Source organism: Conger conger, chromosome 12 (assembly GCF_963514075.1).
Source record: "Conger conger chromosome 12, fConCon1.1, whole genome shotgun sequence".
NCBI classification, from domain to species: Eukaryota; Metazoa; Chordata; class Actinopteri; order Anguilliformes; family Congridae; genus Conger; species Conger conger.
Genome location: NC_083771.1, coordinates 1,095,203 through 1,114,067, shown reverse-complemented (window position 1 = coordinate 1,114,067; position 18,865 = coordinate 1,095,203). Strand labels below are relative to the sequence as shown.

The window sequence follows — 18,865 nt, the reverse complement described above, 5'->3', positions numbered from 1 at the left end:
TGAGATGCCCAAGCCATATCGGCCGCTTCAGGCCTTTCTGGGGAAGTGTGGGTTGGAGGGGGAGGGGGAGGGTACCCTGGCCTCTCACCGTGCTATCCTCTCTTTTGTGCAGGGCAGAGACCAAGTGTGTCCAGTGCGCGGGCTGGCGGTAGGCCAAGCAACAACCGTTTGGAGCGCGGTCACCCATCCGGATCTGCTCCACAAACACAGGGACCTGGCGTGGTTCGGCGCCCACGAGGTGTTGCCAGTGCGGGCAGTTATGCACGCGAGGCGCCTGGCTACTGTTGCGGGGTGCCCCCGGGATGGATGCCAGGATGAGGAGTCAGTCCGCCATGCAATGTGGGACTGTGAGGCCGCCAGGGAGCTCTGGAGGCTGGCCGACCCCCTGCTGAGCCTCTTCTTCAGAGGCGGGACAATTACCCTGCAGCACGCCCTTTACGGGGCGGGGAAACAGGCGCTGGGGACCAGGAGCTGGAGGGCCATGTGGCTCACGGCAAACTGCTGCAAGGAGGCCCTCTGGACAGCCAGGACTCTCTGGGTGGAGGAGAGGAGGGCACTGGAACCTGAGGCAGTGTGGCGGCTGGCAAAATCCCGGGTCAGGGACTATATGAGGAGAGACCGGAGGAGAAAAGGCGCGGACGAGGCCCGGACGATGTGGGGCCCCGCAGCATGGACTCTCGTGGGTGCGGACTGAGGAAGAGCAATGGGCGGTTTTTGTGTTTGTGGAATAGAAGGGAGAGGAGTGTGTTTTTTAAGGACACAGGGCTGCCCATTACAAAAGAGTGGAAAGGCTAGGGTCTTAAAGTGGGATTTTAATAGGTCTTTTGTGGGTTGTGTTTTAACAGTCTTAAAGTTTATTTATTTATTTATTTATGTTCTTTTAAGACTGGTGTATTTAATGTTTTTAGTTTTGGAAAGGTGTCTGGTGAACCTGTTTTGCCCCAGTGGGAGAGGGGAAAATGAAACCGTTTTTGTCTTTTACTTTTACCTTTTGGGGTGGTGGCGGGAAATGTTTTTTTTTTTTTTTTTTCTAAGTCTTGGTTTTTGTTGGTGTTGTTTAGTCTTTGTATTAAAGTTTTAAAAATGATTTGAATATAATGTAAAAATAATGTAAGCCCAAGGAACATGATGTAATGTAAACTGAGGGCAGATATAATAAAAAACTTAAAAACAAAAAATCTGTTCTTATCAGTTTAATATCTGATACGTCCCCTATCAGGGGACTATATATTAAACGGATTTTTGGCACAGGGAGTCGGAGAAGGAGCTTGCTCCGTCCGCTTCAAGCATCGACCCGTTATTGCAGTGCGTTCGGGAACGGTGCGCCTCTCCAAGTTTTGTGCAAAAAAAGGTTGTGTTTTGTTGTCCTTTACTAGGTGGGTGGGTTGCCGTGTTCTTCCCCCTTTTTGTTTGTTTGTTTGTTTTTTTGTATGTATGTATGTAAATTGTGTTGTAGATAGGGTGAATATGTGCCCTTGTTGTAAGTGTGCTTGCCTCTGTTTTTTAGCAAAACGATGTAGCAGTTTTGTGTGCGGGACGTAACCGTTTGTTATTGCGCTGTCTCGCTTTTCCCACCTTCCCTCTCGGATTGTCCGGCCGGCTGGCAGCAGTGGCAACCCCGGGTCAGTGGGAGTGGCTGGGAAGGGGGTAGTAAGTACGTAACAGTGTAACAGTGTACTCGGTATGTGTCGAGTGTTTTTGGCGGCTGTGCCTGCCAGTGGAGGACAGTGTATCTTGGTGGGAGGAGCAAGCTGAGTCCGGCCAGTCAGTGCGTGCGCAGGGTTCTTGGGAAGGCGGGGAGGGGGGCCGGGTGGCATCTGCCCCGAGCGCGGTCCGGGGGCACCGGGAGGGCCCATTTGTGGTTATCGCTTCTCGGCCTTTTGGCTAAGATCAAGTGGTTTGTGGTGGAGAGAAGCGACAGAAAGTAAGTATGTCTTCAGGCAATTGGAGAGCTGTAAGAAACACTGCAAGGGTGAAATGGGCAGGAGCCCCAGGGAGCATGCCCCAGAGGGAAGAATTTGTGAAGAGCTCTCTTTCAGAGAGGGATATTCTGGGCATCCAGAGGAACGGGAGAGAGGAGTTCGTAGACGTGGCCTTCAGAGGACCGGAGGCTTTCCAGGCGTTCATGGAGAGGTGCAAAAGGGAAGATCTGGGGGCTTTCCGGGTGGAGTCCATGGAGAGGAGGAACCACAGGGTGGTCATCATCAACCTGTTTGACATGAACGTGCCAGATGAGGCTGTCGGGAGGTACCTGGAGAGGTACGCCAGGGTGGTGGCCGGACCCAGATACCGGAGGGACGTCTACGGCTTCTGGAATGGCCAGAGGGTGTACGAGGTCCTGCTCCGGGAGAGTGACCATGGCTACGAGGGCTACCTCCATCCTCCAGCCCTCTGCATGGTCGAAGGAGTGAAGGGCCACATCTCGTATTCCAGGCAGCCTCCTTTCTGTCGGCGGTGCATGGAGGTGGGCCACGTCGACGCGGGGTGCAGGTCGGTGGTGTGCCACAACTGCCGGCACCGAGGGCACATGGCGGTCGAGTGCAAGGAGCCGCGCACCTGCAACGTATGTGGCTCCGGGGACCATCTCATGAGGGCATGCCCTGAGCGCCGCCGCACCTACGCCGATGCAGCCAGGGAGAGAGCAGCGCCTACACCAGGGCCAGGGGGGGCTGAGAGGCCTGTACCAGGCCCAACAGAGGCTGAGAGGCCTACACCAGGCCCAACAGAGGCTGAGAGGCCTACACCAGGCCCAACAGAGGCTGAGAGGCCTACACCAGGGCCAGCAGAGGCTGAGAGGCCTACACCAGGGCCAGCAGGGGCGGAGAGGCCTACACCAGGCCCAACAGAGGCTGACGGGCCTACACCAGGCCCAAAGGAGGCGGAGAGGCCTACATCAGGCCCAGCAGGGGCTGAGAGGCCTACACCAGGCCCAACAGAGGCTGAGAGGCCTACATCAGGCCCAGCGGAGGCTGAGAGGCCTACATCAGGCCCAGTGGAGGCTGAGGGGCCTACACCAGGCCCAACAGAGCACAGCAAGGCGGAAAGCAGGAAGGGGGAGCAGAGAGGGCCTGCACCGGGCTCAGCGGGGCCTAGCACCGAGGAAGGCCCGATCCCAGACACCGATCTGGAGCTCGGCAGCAGGGAGGGGAGGGAGACGGCGGATGAGGGCAGCGACGACTCCGACATGGAGCTGTCCATGGAGGAGGATGCCGTCATCAGGCTGAGGGGAGAGAAGAGGAAGGAGAGGCCTGAGATGGCTGGAGCTCCACCAGGGGGGAGGCAGGCAAAGGCCAGGGCCCCGACCAAAGCCAAGGCTAGGCCCAAGGACTGGGCCGAAGAGGTGGAGAAGGAGATGGGATTCGGACGTTCCATTGCCGGCGGAACCCAGGATGGGGATGGAGAAAATTTTTGGAAGGAGGTAGGCTGAAGGCCAGCACCTTTTATTACATTTTAATTAATGGAAAAAAATTTCTTGTCTCTTAATGCCAGGGGCATAAAAGACCGGGACAAAAGGTTGGCGCTGTTTTTATCTTTAAAAGAGGCGCCATTCAATGTACTTTTTTTGCAGGAATGTCATTTGGGAGGGGGGAGGGATGTGGCCATTTTTCGCAAGGATTGGGATCTGGGGCCTTCAGTGTGGTCAGTGGGCAATGTCCACGCTGACGGTTTGGGGATTTTGTTTAAAGGAAGGGGGGTAGAAATAGAAGAGTTCCTGACGATAGTCCCAGGAAGGCTCATGTGTGCGGATGTTTTGTGGGAAGGGGAGAAAATGAGATTTGTTAATGTGCATGCCCCGTGCAATATTTCTCAGCGGTATGATTTTTTTAAACTTTTGCCAGAAGTTTTGGCTACAAATAGGAGTATTATTTTGGGGGGGGATTTCAATGTGTCGGTGGATGAGGGGATAGTGGGGGGGAAGGAGGGATTTTTCAGTTCTTTATTTAAAAAAAGAGATTTTGGTTAAGTTTTCTTTGTTTGATTGTTTTAGGGAAAATGGCTGACAGGGGGAGGGGTTTACATGGGCAAATTCCAGGGGCTGCAGGAGAAGGCTGGATTATTTTTTTGTGTCCAAAAGTTTTCGTTTGAAAAAATTTGTGGTGATGCCAAGCTGGTCATCGGACCATTGTTTAATAAAGTGCATTTTGGAGGGAGGGGAGAACGAAAGAAAAAGGAGATGGAGTTTTAATGCCGAACTCCTAGAAGACTTTTGTTTTATAGAGCAATTTAAGGAGTTTTATTTGGGTTGGAAGGCCTTCAAAGCCCAGTTTTTATGTGTTTTGGATTGGTGGGAGCTGGTGAAAATCAGAATAAAGGAGTTTTGCATGGCCTACGGGATAGCCAAGAGGAGGGAAGAGAGAGAGACAGTGTGGGCACTGCAGAGTGAACTGCAATACTGGGTGGGCGTGGCAAACAGGGGAGGGAGGGTAAAGACAGAAGAGGTAAAGGCTTTAAAGGAACAAATAAGGGCCTATTATATAGAGAAAGCAAGGAGGTTTGCCTTCCTGGCGAGGGTGGAGAGGAAGGAAAAGGACGAGAGGGTAACGCCTTTCTTTTTCAAGGCGGTGAGTGCGCGCCAAAGCGAGGGATGGATGGAGGCGCTAGCTACAAACCAGGGGGAGGTGAGGCTGCAGGAGGAAAAGCTAGACGCTGCAGCGCGTTTCTATTCTGTGCTGTTTGGTAGGGAGGAGAGGGACACAGAGGAGGGGGACAGGCTGGTGGCGCGGCTCTGGAGGAAGGTAGGGGAGGGACGACAGGAAGCTCTGGGGAGGAAAATAAATAAGGAAGAAGTAAGGGAAGCCTTGTTCTCCCTAAAGGCGGGGAAAACTCCAGGGAAGGACGGGATAACAAGGGAGCTATATACCCACTTTTGGGGAGAGATGGCAGAGGACCTGGTGGAGGTGTTTAACCGGGTGGGAGAAGTGGGGAAAATGCCCCAGTCAATGAGGGAGGGGGTGATACACCTCCTATTTAAGAAGGGAGAGAGGAAAGACCTGGGGAACTGGCGGCCAATCACACTCCTCTGCACCGATTACAGGGTGCTGGGGAAGGTGCTGGCCAACAGGGCCAAGGGAGTTTTAGGGGAGGTTCTGGGGCCGGACCAAACTTGTGCGGTCCCGGGAAGGATGGGGTCCCAGAACCTAGTGTTGTTGAGGGATGTGCTGGCATGGGCTAAAAGTAGGAGAGTGGGGATAGGAGTGATTGGCCTGGACCAGCAAAAGGCTTTTGACCGGGTCGACCACGCCTTCCTGGTACAGGTCCTGGACAGAATTGGGTTTGGAGGGGGGTTTGTTGCCTGGGTAAAGGCCCTCTACAACGGAGCCTTCAGCCGGGTGAAAGTTAACGGGGCTTTGAGTACGCCGGTGAGGCAGGGTAGAGGGGTGAGGCAGGGGTGTCCCCTGTCCCCGTTGCTGTATGTGTGTGTGATAGAGCCCCTGGCAGAGCTGATGAGGCAGGACACGGTGTTTAGGGGCCTGCAGATCCCAGGCAGTGGGGGGGAGAGGGTAAAGCTGCTACAGTACGCCGATGACACCACAGTGGTGGTCTCCTCAGAGAGGGACGTGGAGAGGGTCATGGGCCTGGTGGGCCAGTACTGTCGAGGGTCAGGGTCGAAAATAAACTATGGCAAGTCGACAGTGATGGTGACCGAGGGATGGAGAGGGAGGAGGGGGGAGCAGCATGGCCTCGCAGTGTGTGAGGACGGGATGAAGGTGCTGGGGATCCGGTTCAGCAGGGAGAGGGCAGACAGGCTGAACTGGGAACAGTGCCTGGAAAAGGTAAGGAAGAGGTTAGGCTTGTGGAGGGCGAGAACACTAACCCTATCAGGTAAGGTATTGATAGTGAAGGCGGACATTTTGCCGCAACTCATTTATTTAGGGAGAGTTTTCCCGATCCCGGCGGGGTGCAAGATCATTTTAAACCGGATGATTTTTAATTTTCTGTGGGGAGGGCGTTTGGAACCGGTAAAAAGGGAAATTTTGTTTTTGCCAGTGGAGAGGGGAGGGCGGGGTCTAGTGGACGTAGGCCTGAAGCTTGAGGTGTTATACCTCAAAAGCATCGTCGACACCTTGGTGGGAGCGGAGAGCCACAAGAGTAGGCATCTCATGAGGATGTGGGTGGGGACAGCCATGAGAGAGCTGGTGGGGTGGGACAATAGGGGACATCCCGTGGTGCTACACGAGGGCAGTGCTGTTTTTGAGAGCAAACAGCGAGACCATCATGGCGCAGGGGCTGAAGGACCACAGGGCCCTATATAAAGCGCTCTTGGGCAGGAGGGTGAGGGAGGTAGAGAGGGAGGTGGAGAGAAATGGAGGGCAGTGGAAGTTTTTGTCGGCCAGGTGGCTCCCAAACCGAGCAAGCGACCTGAACTGGTTGGGCGGTCTGGGGAGATTGCCGGTGAGGGAGAGGATGCACAGGGCTGGCACTGCCAGGAGCCCGGTGTGCCCCAGGGGCTGTGGGAGGGAGGAGACAGGAGGGCATGCCCTGTGGGAATGCCCTTTTGCTAAGGTCTTTTGGGGGAGGGCAAATAGGGTGGTGTTCCTCCCGATATGAGCCACAGCAGTGGACAGAGCAGCAGCCATGAAGGCTGTTGGTTTGGAGAGGGTGAAGGCTGAGGAAAGGGAGGTGTTCAGCCTCCTGGTGAGCTGGGGGAAGCTGGCCTTGTGGGACAGCCGAAATAGGAAAATTGTGAACCCCTCAGACGGCATGACGGGGGTGCAGTGCTACAAGGGTTGGGAAAGAAGGGTGGCGGTGGAGATAAGGGTGTGCGCCCAGGTAGAGGGACAGGAGAGGTGCAGAAATAAATGGGGAAAGGTGAAGGCCGCCTTAGGCCTAAAATAGTGGCCTAATAAAATTAGGCCGATGAAAGTGTAAATAGTGTACATAAATTGTAAATAATGAATGTATATGTGTTGTGTTTGTAGAAAGCGTGAGGGGTTTGTATATTGTTTGTGTTATGTGTGTTCAATGTAAATACAATGTAATGTGATATGTGTGGAAATAAAAGTTTATAAAACAAAAAAATCTGTTCTTATCAGTCTACAACTTCCAGCGATTCAAGGACTTGCGGGAGGATTTCGAGGGACCATGACAGCCCCAGGACCGGAAATGGAGGGAGGAGGATTAAAGAGGAGGAACACCATTCGGCTGCAGGTGGAGGCGGAGAAGAGAGGAACCATTGACCTACGCTACATCATACTGAGGGTATTTAAAGATTTTTTTGGTGTGGGAGTCGAGCGCATGTACTGTGTGCAAGATCACCAGGGAAGAGGCCTATATGATGTTACTTTGGAAAGTGAGGCGTTGTGTTTGGAGGTTTATGAGGCCTATAAGGAGAAGAGGAAAGAGGAGATATTGGAGGGCCTTTCCATGGAGCCACTCTTTTCAAGGGATGTGAAGCTGGTTACCGTACTAATGTACAACCCGTTTGTCACGGCAAAAGAGGTGGAGGTGTTTTTGGGGCGATACTGCACGGTGTTGAGGCCCGAGGTGAGGATGAGGAACTACTTCGGTGTCTGGAATGGGAAGAGGCAGTACCTTGTGAGGCTAAGGCCTGAAGAGGAGTCGGTGGGCGGTGTGAGGCATCTGCCTGCAGTTTTTTCCATCGGGCAGGATAAGGGGTTCCTAACTTACCCAGGCCTGCCCACGTACTGCAGGAGATGCCTCAAATACGGCCACATGTCAAAGGACTGCAGCTCTTTTGTTTGTTTGGCATGTGGGGAGGAAGGCCATGCGGCACGCGAGTGCCCCAGAGGAAGGAAGTGCCATCTGTGCGGGAGTCTGGAACACCTGATCCGGGACTGCCCCGCCCGGAGGCGCACTTACGCCGAGGCAGCCGGAGGACAGCCAGCTCCCCCTGGTGGAGGGGAGGAGGAAGCGCAGCAGAGCCAGGCAGAGGAAAGGGGACGGGAGCAGGGCAGTGCTGCTCCTGCCGATGCAGCGCCCCCTGGAGGAGAGGAGGAGGGAGCGCCGGAGGCAGCTCCTGCAGCAGAAAAGGCGGGTGAGGAGGTGGTGGAGGAGTCGGAGCTGGAGGCCTCGACTTCATCAGTGCCGTCATCAGGAGAGGTGGGCCCCACCCCACGTCCTCGGGGCAGGAGGGGAGAGGCGACGGCAGGCAGAGCAGTGCCGGCCCCGGGCGGAGCAGAGGTGGGGGCAGGAAAGGCACCCCCAGAGGGAGCCCTTGTGGCAGGGGCAGCTGGGGCTGAGGAAGGAGGCCTGGAGGGAGGGGTGAAGCGCAGCCGCACCCTCACGTGGGCGGAGGCCACAGAGGAGCTGGCGGTGGAGAGCACCAGCGGGGAGAGCGGATCTCCAGGGGAAAAGGAGAAGAAGAAGAAGAAGAAGAAGAAGGTCAGGCTCGGCGTGGTCAGGGGGGGATTGCACCTGGACTCTGGGGACTCCACTGACGTGTCGAGCAGTGAGAGCCTGGTGTGGGACATGGCTTCCCCCCTGTCCGAGTGTGGGTACGACGAGGGGCCGGTAAAACAGAGGGCCCCGAACGAGGTACCGTTTTTAGATTGCGAGGAGGGAGGGGGAGGGAGGGTGGGGGGGTTTGGCCTGTGAGGCTGGGAGGGAGGAGGTTTTTTGTTTTTCGTCAGGTTTCAGTCATGGCTGGAAATTTAACTGTACTGACCTGTAATGTGAGGGGTCTGAGAAAGGATGGAAAGAGGAGGGGGGTTTTTCATTTTTTGACGGGACAGAGATTTTTTGTTTGTTTTGTGCAGGAGGGGCACCTGAGGTCCAGTGAGGACGCTCAGAAATTTGCTTTTGAGTGGAAGAGGGGGCTTTCTTTTTGGAGTGTGGGAGGGGTACATTCTTCAGGGGTGGGAATTTTGTTTGGAGGGAGGGAGATAAAAGTTATAGATGTGTTCTCATGGGTTCAGGGGAGGGTCCTCGTGGTGGACGGGGATTGGAGGGGAATCAAACTGAGGTTTGTGAACGTGTACGCTCCAGCCTTGCTACAAAGGCGAAGGAGTTTTTTTTTGTCTCTGGAGCAGGTGTGTGCTACAAGCAGGTATGTAGTGATGGGGGGGGATTTTAATGTTTCTTTTGAGGCACCAGATGCTTCGGCAGCACACCTGAAAGGGGTGTTGGGGAGGTTCTCCTTGAAGGACGGTTTTAGGGAGGTGTGGCCAAGGGACCCGGGGCTTACCTGGGGGAACAGCAGGGGGGCCAAGTCCCGTCTTGATTATGTTTTTGTTTCGGGGGGGCAGAGGGTGAAGGCGGCGGAGGTGATCCCGCTGTTTTTTTCAGATCACAGCGGGGTGGCGGTGACAGTGGGGTGGGATGCGCCAGCGTTTGGGAGAGGGTGCTGGCGCATGAACGTCCAGATCCTGGAGGAGGAGGCCTTTTGTGTGCGCTTCAGGGAGGCGTACCGGGGGTGGAGGAAGCTGAAGCCATTTTTTAACACGGCAACAGAGTGGTGGGAGCTGACAAAGGCCAGGATTAAGGCCTTAGCTATCGCCTACTGCCAGGGAAAGAAGAGGAAGGAGCAGAGGTACTCCCTTAAGCTCCAAAGGGAGCTAGAGGGGCTCTATGTGGGATGGAACAATGGGGGGGAGTTTGATGAGGGGAGGTGGGAGTTGTTAAAGGCAGAGCTGAGGGCTCTGCACGAGGACAAGGCGCGCTCCCTGGCTTTTAAGAGCCAGGGAGAGAAATATGAGAAAGACGAGACCTGCTCCTCGTATTTCTTTCAGAGGGTGAGGGCGATGAGGGCAAAGAGGGTGATGGAAGGGCTGAGGGGGGAGGACGGGAGGGTGCAGAGAGGAACGCAGGAGATGATAAAGGTGGCCTCCTGTTATTACTCTCACCTTTTCGGGGAAAGAGAGGTGGACAGGAGTGCCTCTGAGAGGTTTCTGGGTCTGGTGGAGCAGAGGGTGCCGGAGGGAGTGAGGGCAGTCCTGGAGGTGCCCTTCAGCTCGGAGGAGCTCAGAAAGGCACTCTCCGGGATGAAGGGAGGGAAGGCCCCGGGGAAGGATGGGATTCCCAAGGAATTTTTTTCTAAATTCTGGGAGGTGGTGGGCCCAGACTTTTTGGATGTCGTGGGGGAGATATTCGAGAAGGGGGAGCTCGCCCCATCGATGAAGGAGGGAGTGGTGGCCTTGTTACATAAGAAGGGCGATGAGCTTGATTTGAACAACTGGCGCCCGATAACACTTCTGGGCGTCGACTACAAGCTCATCGCCCGGGCACTGGCGGGTCGGCTGAGTTTGGCCATGCCGTTCCTGGTGGGGGAGGACCAGACCTGTGGGGTGGAGGGAAGATCGGCGGCATGGAACCTCCAGCTCACGCGGGACGTTTTGTGCTGGGTGGAGGAGAGGAACCTGCCATTAGTCATGGTTTCGCTAGATATGGAGAAGGCGTTTGACAGGGTCAGCCACAGTTTTCTGTTTGGGGTTTTAGCGCGGTTGGGTTTTGGGGAGGGTTTTTTGAGGTGGCTGCAGCTGCTGTATAGGGGTGTGGGGAGTAGGGTAGGGGTGAACGGGCATTTGGGGGATATGGTGTGGCAGAGGGGGGGGGTAAGGCAGGGGTGCCCCTTATCACCCCTCCTCTTTGTACTATACATGGAGCCGGTGGCAGAGGCAATAAGGAGAGATGGAGGGATCAGAGGGGTGCCAATGCCAGGGGCGGGGGGGGAGGCTTTGAAGGTGGCGTTATACGCCGATGACGTGTGCCTGTTTCTGGAGGGGGACAGGAGCGTGCGAAGGGCGATGGAGGTGGTGGGGGACTTTGCCAGGGGGGCGGGAGCCGCTATCAACCTGGAAAAGTCCACCATTAAATATTTAGGGGTGTGGAAGGGGAGGAAGGATAGACAGTGTGGGCTGCAGGTGTTTTCAGAGCCAGTGAAGGTTCTGGGGGTGGAGTTTGGGGAGGGGGTAAGGAGGGACGCGGGGAGGAACTGGGAGAAGAGGGTGGCGGGCGTGAAGGCCAAATTAGGCCTTTGGTCCACACGCCGGCTCACACTGTCTGGGAGGGCCCTGGTCCTAAAGGCCGACATCCTGCCCTCCTTAATTTATTTGGCCTGTGTGTTCCCGGTGCCCGTGCGGCTTAGGAGGGAGCTGGTGCGGGCGGTGTTTAAGTTTTTGTGGGGAGGCTACGAATACGTGAGGAGGGAGGTGATGTACATGGCGGTGGAGGAGGGAGGGAGGGATGTGCTTCACCTTCCCCTCAAGTTAGATGTTTTGTTTTATAGTAATTTGTGTGTTTCTTTGGTTTCCCCACAAAGGCATAAGTTTCAGTTTTTTGTTCGTTTTTGGTTCGTGTCTTGTGTGCGGGGTTTGGTGGGGTGGGACAACAGGGTGCCAAGGGGGCAGGTGGCCCCTGCTCATTATGCGCAGGTAAGTCGCTGGGCCAGGAGGCACGAGGAGTGTGCGGACAGGGAGTTGGTGCTGCACCACAGGGCCCTGTACAAGGCGCTAAAAGAGCGGCTGAGGCCGGGGGGGGGGGACAGGAGTGCCGGTGGGGCGGGAGGTCTGGGCGGCGATCCAGCCAAAAGGCCTGGAGAACCGCCTGAGGGACCTGAACTGGCTGGTGGCCTACGGGAGGCTGCCTGTGAGGGACGTCCTGTACCGGCACAGGCTGACCCAGAACAGGTTCTGTCCGAGGGAGGGCTGTGGGAGGGAGGAGGAGACCGTGGCCCATGTCTTCTGGGGCTGCCCCTTTGCCCAGGAGGTGTGGCAGCTGATGGGGAGGAGGTACAGGAGCATAAGGGGGGTGACACGGGAGGGAGTGTTGTGTGGAGAGGGGTTGGGGAGGGAGAAGGGGAGGGCCAGGTTTCAGACGCTGCTGCTGCTGAGCCTGACAAAGCAGAAGCTGTGGGGGGCGCGGGGGGAGAGGGGAGCGGTGAAGACGGGGTGGACAGGGAGGGGGGTGGTGCGGATGGTGGAGGCGGAGGTGGAGCGGCGCTTCCGATGGGAGGTGCTCAGGTGGGGTTTCCACGCCGCGTGGGAGCGATGGAAGGGGGTGAGGTAGGGTTTTTGAAGGGTTTTGTGTGTAGGGCTGTTTTTGTTTGTTTTCTTGTTTGGTTTGTATTGCTGTCTCTGTTTTTTGAGATTTTTTGGTTTGAAATGCGTTTTTGTATGGTGGGAATGTGTTGGGAAGGGGGAGGGGGAAAGAATGGGTTTTGGGACTTTGGGACTTGGTTGGGAAGGGGTGGGGTTTGGGGTTTTTTCTGTTAAAGAGAGATGTAGAGAGGTTTTGGTTTTGGATTTTGTTGTAAAGTGTGTGTATGTAAAGTGATGTCTGAGCGGACAATAAAATAATTTAAATATAAAAAAAAAAAAAAAATCTGTTCTTATCAGTTTAATATCTGATACGTCCCCTATCAGGGGACTATATATTAAACGGATTTTTGGCACAGGGAGTCGGAGAAGGAGCTTGCTCCGTCCGCTTCAAGCATCGACCCGTTATTGCAGTGCGTTCGGGAACGGTGCGCCTCTCCAAGTTTTGTGCAAAAAAAGGTTGTGTTTTGTTGCCCTGTTCTTCCCCCTTTTTGTTTGTTTATTTTGTATGTATGTAAATTGTGTTGTAAATAGGGTGAATATGTGCCCTTGTTGTAAGTGTGCTTGCCTCAGTTTTTTAGCAAAATGATGTAGTTTTCTGTGCGGGACGTAACTGTTTGTTGTCATTGCGCTGTCTCGCTTTTCCCACCTTCCCTCTCGGATTGTCTGTCTGTCCGGCCGGCTGGCGGCAGTGGCAACCCCGGGTCAGTGGGAGTGGCTGGGAAGGGGGCCGGAGGCGCCTGGTGCGCTGAAAGGTCACATTTCGCTCGGGTTTCTCTTCAGCACGAATTAACCTGTTGCCTACCACTGGCTTGCTAGTGGTAGACAAGGGGTTTTCGGCTGTTCCTTGAGAGGCTTCTCAGAGCTTGTGTCCCTTCTCTCTCTCCCTTTTTCCTCCCTTTCTTGGCTCCTTCGCCCCTCTCTTTTTTCCACCTGGTTTTTCCTCCTAACCTGACGGGCTGCGAGTTCCGTTCCCAGTACGTGGCTTGACCGCGGCTGGTGCGGACTCGCAGTTCACGGACCACCCCCGGAACAGCTGTACCTGGAGCGAGGAGAGAGTACCAGTGGCTTGACCGCGGCCCTCTCTGACCTCCAGGTACCCCAGGGCCTGTTGGGAGGAACCAACCAGGTGGCTGGAGAGAAGGAGCGAGGGAGCTGATCCAGGAACTGCGGAGGGAGCTGCCGTTGCCAGAGCCTGCCACCAGAGGGAGCCGGACCCGGAGGAGCCTCGAGGATCCAGAGTGCCAGCCAAGAAGCCCGGGACTCCACCACCTTTTCCTGGACTGAGGCGGCGACGAGGATCCTCGAGAGCCAGCCAGCGGAGGCAGAGACTCGCCTGGAGGCCACCCTGCCAGAAGACTCCCGCCATCCGGAGGACGAGCTCCACTGCTGCAGAACGCTTTCCTGCCGAAAGCCAGAGGCGAGTACCAGAGCTGCCCGGAGAGAACGCCCGGAAGGGCTGCTCTCCGGGCCTGTACCAGCCTTGCTGGGCCTTCGCCGGTTGCTCTCTCTGCCTCTGGTTTTTCAGGCCCTGCAGCAGATCCAGCGGGACCCCTCCGGAGGACGAGGCGTGCGGAGCAGGCAGAAAGGGGGATCCGTGGACCTCCCCCCAGAAGACGGCGGCGCCCTTTGGATCCGGACCTGCTTGCTGTGTACCGGACCAACGCTTGGCGCCCCCCCACCGGAAGGGAGGTTCACTAGCGGCAGGGGAGCTGAACCATCGGCCCCCCTTGCATGTTCGGTCCCCCTGGGACAGGCCATCAACCTCAGGCGTTTCTTGTTTCTCTGCCTACAGCTGGACTCCGGCCCCCAGCAGGAATGGCGACGGCGGCTCAGCCAGGTGTGCGGCGCCACAATGCCGTCCGGCTAACCCTCCTGAACAGCGGAGAGGGGGGCAGCAGCGACAGGGTAGGCCCCCTGGTGGAGCACGGGGTGAATGGCGCAGCTGTGGAGGGCGCCACCGAGCCAGCGTCCACTAGGGGGGGAACCAATGCTGCTGCCCCAACAGCCAACAGCCAGAGGAGAGTGACAGGTATGACCCGCCTGGAGTTTAGCCGGGCAGTGCTTCAGCGAGCCATGGGCTTCGTGCCAGGCGACCTGAACTGCCTGGTGAAGGTTCCAGGTAACGCTGATATCTTTGAAATTAGCTTTAAAAACGCTAATGTCCTGGAGAGGTTCTGTCCCCAATCACCACAGTAAAGGAGGAGCCTGACTCCGACATCCTCATCACGGTGGAGGAGTCAGACTCCTCAACCACAGACACTGATGACACCATCACACCCTGGCAGAAGGCGAAATCCAAAAAGGGCAAAAGAATGAGATCACCAAAAACTACAGTTCAGCACAATTTTCCCACCCAGCCTGCAAATCCAGCAATAACACGCCAAACCAAACTAGCCAAAAGAGCCGTTGTGACAAACCAAAAAGAAACCCCACAAACTTCCGTTAGGCCAAATCCCCTACCACGCCCAAACAAACCAACCCCACCACCATCAAAGCCGAGACAGACCGGTTACCACACCTTTAGCACTCTTCATCCCAGAACCACTAAGGACCAGCCAGTCCCTGGTCCAGACTCTGTAAACGGGACCCAAACAACATCCGCCTCTCAGGGCCCTCCAGGGGCTGGGGGGAAGCCTGGGGTAAGAACATCTGCCCCCACCTCTCCAGGACGGAACCTCCCAGGCAGTCGGGAGGGGAGACCCATGGGAGCACATGGTCAGGGGGTGAGTAGGCGCCAAAATAACCCAGACACAATTTTTTCTACAATTGACCAAATGTGCCAGAAAATTTCCAGTAACAACTCCGGTACACCAGACACACACCAAAAATAAACTTTATGGAAAACACAATCACATTAACAACACTCAACACTCGCAGCATTAAACATCCAGACAAACGCTCAACAGTTTTCTCCATTCTTTCACAAATCCCCTCGGACGTCGTCCTGCTCCAGGAATGTGGTATCCCGTTCCGGGAGTTGGATGGCGTTCTGGGGGGGGAATGGAGAATGGGAGACTCTCTCTGGTCTGGCTCTAACATCGCCAGAGCTGATGGGGTCGGCACGTTGACGAAGAATCCCTTTGTTAAAACAACAGCACACAATATTGTGGAGAGTGGGCGAATCCTCGTCACTGATTTCGATGTCGGGGGTTCCCCACTCAGGGTCGTCAACGTGTACGGCCCCACCAGTGTGGCCGAGAGAGTCTCCCTTTTCACAAAATTACGCTCCATATTACACACTACAATGCCCGTCGTCGTAGGGGGAGATTTCAACTGTGTTTTAAGAGATGAGGACCGCAGCAAACCAAGGCCGGACCGCTCCGGCACCCTGCTGCGGTCCCTCATCGAGGATTTCTCCCTCTGCGACGCCGGGGGCGCCTCTCCTCCCCAGCATACGTTTGTGAGTTCCTCTGGCTCCTCCTCATCCAGAATTGACATGTTTCTGCTCTCCCCAGGCCTGAGGGTGCACAGCTATTCCATCAAGGCGGTGCACTTCTCGGACCACCACATGGTAACCGTGTCCCTGGTCTGGGAGAAATCGATAACCGTGGGTAAGGGGCTCTGGCGAATGAACATCAGCCATCTCCAAGACCCCCAGGTGCGTCTCTCCTTCTCGAGAAGATACCAGGAGTGGGTGAGTCTGAAACATCTCTTTGACTCCCCGGTGGAGTGGTGGGAGATGGTGAAGGAGCGAGTGCGGGGCTACTTCCGGGCAGTCGGGCGGAGGAAGGCGAGGGAAAGGAGGGCAGTTTTTGAACGCCACAATGCTGCCCTCCAAAGACTAAGCCTCCTCCAGTCCCGAGGCCTGGATGTTAGCAGCGAAATCGCACAAGCTCGGCAGAGCCTCACCACCCTCTACCGGGAAGAGCGGAAGAAACAGACCTTCCGCTCCAAACTCCAGGGCCTCGAGGAGGATGAGAAATGCACACGGTTTTTCTTCCGCAGGGCACGGACCAAGACGAATAACATCTTGTCTCTCTATAACAGCAGAGGTGTGGTGGTGTCTGAAGAGGCGGAGGTCCGGGAGGTGGCCAGGGAGTTCTACGAGGGCCTTTATAGCGAGAGGCCCTCAGACGGGGCTCTCATGGACACCTTCCTGGGCTGCCTGGACAGACGCCTGGGAGATGAGCAGATGGAGGCGGAGTTGAGCACTGAGGAGCTCACCAGGGCCGTGCACTCCCTGAATACACACAAAGCTCCGGGCCCTGACGGAATCCCAGCTGAGTTTTACCAGGCTCACTGGGATCTCCTGAAGGGGGACGTGGCGGAAGTGTTCAGGGCTGCGTACAGGGAGGGGCGGTTAGGCGCCTCACTGAGACAGAGCTCAGTAGCTCTTGTCCCAAAGAAGGGGGACCTGAAGGACCTCCGCAACTGGCGGCCGATCAACCTCCTCTCAGTCGATTATAAGATCATGGCGAAGGCGCTGATGGGGAGGTTCCAAGGCCTGATAACATCGGTGATCGGACCGGACCAGACCTGCAGTGTGCAGGGGAGGTCCATAAATGACAACCTGCTCCTCGCGAGGGATCTAATCATCCACTCCGGGGAGCGGAGGTCCCCCTTGTGCCTTCTCAGTCTCGATCAAGAGAAGGCATTTGACCGGGTGAGTCACGTGTGCTTGGAGAGAGTGCTGGAGAAAATGAACATTCCTGGCCCCCTCCTGCGCTGGACAAAGATCTGTCTGACAGACATAACGGGCAGAGTGGTTGTCAATCGACAGCCCTCTGCCCCGTTCGATGTCAGGTCTGGCGTCAGGCAGGGGTGCCCTCTAGCATCTCTCCTGTACGTCATCTACCTGGAACCGTTCCTCCAGGCCATCAGGGCCAATCCAGGAGTGGTGGGCTATCCACTCCCTGGAGCGGGGGGGGAACGGCTAAAGGTGATGGCGTACATGGACGACATTGCCATCGTCGCCACAGACAGTCGTTCTATCGCTTGTGCCACCAAGGTGTTGGACGACTTCTGTGTGGCCACTGGCGCCCTGGTCAACAGGGACAAGAGTGAACTGTTTCTGTCTCCACATTGGAGTGAGGAGCTGACCGTTTCCTTCCCTGTGCGTAGGAATACCATCAAGCTCCTGGGGGTGACCTTCCAGGCTGACGGAGGAGGGAGAACCAGCTGGGAGGGAGCCCTCCGCCACGTCCAAAATAAAATCAGGAGCTGGAGTGCACGGCCCTTGACCATGGCGGGTAAGATCCTTGTCCTGAAGGCAATTGTCCTACCCATTCTGCTCTATGTGGGGAGGGTGTTTCCCCCAGACAAAGCCACCGGGAAGCTAATCACCCGGATGGCTTTCCGCTTTGTCTGGGGGAGCACCATGGAAAAACTTAAACGCGTCACCCTCCTCAAAGAGGAGCGGAATGGGGGGCGGGGGGTCCCAGACATTGTGAACATCATTATGGTGCAGGGTCTGGCCACCCTTGTCCAGAATGCAGGGAAGGTGGGTAAGGCCTCTGGTACCTTTGCCAGGTACTATGCCACCCCCTTCCTCAGAGCAATGGGCTTGGGTGTGCTGGACCTCACCATACCCTACAGCTGGGACCCCCCCTATGTCTATCGAGCCCTGAAGGACTTTGCCTACAGGACGGGTCTGCCCAGGGCTGGCCTAACCTCGTGGAGCTACAAAATGATCATGGCTCATTTACGATCTGGCCAAATTGTAACGCTCCCGAGGGGGGGGCCAGACCTGGACCCGCAAGTCATCTGGGCAAATGTGACACATAAGTGTCTCACAAACAAACAAAAAGACATTGCCTGGATGACAGCCCATAGGTGTCTCCCCACTAGAACATTTATGTATCGCCGGCACTTAGCCCTGACTGAACGCTGCCCCCACGGATGCACTGACTCGGAACACATCCACCACCTGTTCTGGGAGTGCTCCGTGGCCAGGCGGGTCTGGGGCCTTGTTTGTTCCTCTGTCCCCCTAAGCAGGTTCCTGCCGAGGTCCTCCCTGATGGCTGAGGGCATCCTCTACGGTCCGCCGGGGGGATGCAAGACCACCGTGCTCCAGCGTCAGTGGAGGATCATCAACACAGTGAAGCAGGTCCTGTGGGAGACGAGGAACATCAAGGTCTACCAGAAAACATCTGTAGACCTGATCACTCTCCGGAGGAGGATCCAAAACCTCCTCCAGGACGGCATTCTGGTGGACATCCGCACTAACAAGAACCTGGCGAGAGAGAAGTGGGGGGTGGACCACTGGAAAGAATTCATCATATAGTCCACCCCCCCAAGGGACACAGAAGGGACACAGAAGCCTCTCGGGATAACCAAACCTGAGCGGAATGGACTCTTTCTTTACTATTTTTCTCGTCTTTTAATTCACCTTAGTTTCTTTATTGTTGAAATTGATTTTGTTAAGTTTTGTAAGATCTCTTTGGAATATTTTGTAATCACTCTCTCTTTAAGTTTGTTTTCATTCCTTTGATGTCTTTGTTTCATTAGTTTAAGTTCTTGATTAAATGATTATTTTGTGTTAATTAGTGTGTTTTAAAAAAAGAAAAAGAATTTAAAAATGTAAAGAAATGTAAAAAAACCAATAAAACCACATTTTACTAAAGATTTCCGTGGAGAGGAACGCACCTGAGTTTGTGCTATTTTTGGATGCTCCGTCCACAGGACGGGGCAACTTCGAACGGTTTAAGGACAGACGGCAATGTGCGACAGGTATGCGGGTTGCTTGCGAGTCGCCGACTTGCTCGTTTCTGGCTTATCGCGTGCGATCGATGCCCCGCTCGCTAAATAGCTTTGGTCGCTGCCTAGAGAGCAGCTATTCAGTAAGTAACTCGGTAGTAAGTACGTAACAGCGTACTCGGTATGTGGTGAGTGTTTTTGGCGGCTGTGCCTGCCAGTGGAGGACAGTGGAT

General features: G+C 55.5%; 1 non-coding gene and 1 pseudogene across 1 annotated transcript; both read left to right on the top strand.

The window, feature by feature from the left end:
* Positions 1 to 1,159: 1,159 nt before the first annotated feature.
* LOC133106401 (U2 spliceosomal RNA) lies at positions 1,160 to 1,331 on the top strand (annotated as a pseudogene).
* Positions 1,332 to 12,250: 10,919 nt separating this feature from the next.
* Positions 12,251 to 12,432, top strand: LOC133106438 (U2 spliceosomal RNA). Its single transcript, XR_009704491.1, has one exon. It is a non-coding gene; the product is annotated as a U2 spliceosomal RNA (small nuclear RNA).
* The last annotated feature ends 6,433 nt before the right edge of the window (positions 12,433 to 18,865 follow it).